General features: G+C 39.5%; 1 non-coding gene across 1 annotated transcript; it reads left to right on the forward strand.

Annotated features, from left to right (window-relative positions):
* The first annotated feature begins 629 nt into the window (after nt 1–629).
* On the forward strand, nt 630–733 carry LOC118010932. Its single transcript, XR_004679354.1, has one exon. It is a non-coding gene; the product is annotated as a U6 spliceosomal RNA (small nuclear RNA).
* Nucleotides 734–1586: the final 853 nt, after the last annotated feature.

The following is a 1586-nucleotide window of genomic DNA, read 5'->3' on the forward strand; positions in this document are numbered from 1 at the left end:
TGGGCAACTTAACTCAACCATCTGTGTCTCAGTGTTCTTGTGGGTTGAAACTCGCATGGTAATGGTACCCATCTCATACTTTTTACCTTATTAATGATAAATAACCCTGAGACAAGTTTAAATGACTTATATTTTCATATTAGCATGCATTAATTGCTGCAGATACTTTTCTAGGAGCAAGTTTTGTTCAGAGACTATACAAGAATCAGAAGTGACAACTTTTATTTCTGAAGTAAGGGAAGATTATAGGAACATAGAACATAGAATGAGTCCTCAAGAATAAAAGGGATTAAAAATGCATACATACATATATACATAGCTAATTAGTTGTTGCCTAATGAGCAAACACAGAACTACAGTGGCATACAATAGTAAATATTTATTTCTCACATAAACTTGTGGAGTTTAGATGATTTGGTAGGGCCTGTTTGGGCTGTTCTGTTTAGTTGAGTTGGACTCTGTCTTGCATCTATAAATAAGCTAAGGGTTTGGTTATAGTCTGGATTTGGCTGGGATGCCACATCTTGGAACATCGATATGTTTGCCAGCTCCTGTGACCAGGTCCCTAGCTCAAGTACATACTTTTCATGGAGATGTGCACAAGAGGAAGTGCAAGAGAGGAAGCCCGAGTGCTCATTTCAGCAGCACATATGCTAAAATTGGAACAATACAGAGTTTAACACAGGCCCTGTGCAAAGATGACATGCAAATTCTTGAAGCAGTCCATATTTAAAAAAAGAGACAGAGAGAGAGAGGAAACCCCATCTCACAAGTGCTAGGTCTCCACATCACAGCTGCTGAGCCTGTCATTGGCCAAAGTAGATGTAGTAGGTTGAATAGTGGTTGCTAAAAAGATACATCCACATTTCAGAATCTGTGAGAGTGAGCTTATTTGGTAAAAGTGTCTTGAAGATATAACTGTTAAAGGAACTCAAGATGAGATCATCCTGGATTACTGTGGCTGGCGGGCCCTAAATCTAGAGACAAGAGTACTTAGAGAGAAGAGGGGCAGATACGGACATAGAGGAGAGAACCATAGGAAGATAGAGGCAGAGATTGGAAAGCTCGAAGCCACTACCAACTGGAAGAGGCAAGGAAGTGTTCTTCCCTAGAGGCTCTGGATGCAGCGTAACTCTGCTGACAACCTTAACTTGGGACTTCTGCCATCCAGAACTGGAGAGAATAAATTTCTGTTGTGTTAAGCTACTAAGTTTGTGGCAATTTGTTATGACAGCCCTATGAAACTACCGTAACAGGTAACACTTTTGAACTTAGATTCAAGTAGTTAGCAAAGTAAGCACTGCTCACAGGCACTGCAATGTTGTATGGACTGAATACAGAGAAATTTGAAGAATTGAGGTAGTTAGTTCAATCCACCATATCTACCAGGACTCAGCCCCAATTCTCAAGAAAATGAAGAAGCTCCATGACACTTCTGTTTTCTAAGTTTTATGAAACATTAAAAATAAACCACTATCATGTACTCACATGCTATTTCATGTGATGTTATTTTGATTCATTACATGTTTGGTAAAAGACTCAAAGAGTCCCCTGTGATCTCTGCCTCCTAGTGAATCACTTGTTTA

The sequence above is a fragment of the Mirounga leonina genome, unplaced genomic scaffold, assembly GCF_011800145.1.
Source record: "Mirounga leonina isolate KUSES-001 unplaced genomic scaffold, KU_Mleo_1.0 Mir_129, whole genome shotgun sequence".
Lineage (NCBI taxonomy): Eukaryota > Metazoa > Chordata > Mammalia > Carnivora > Phocidae > Mirounga > Mirounga leonina.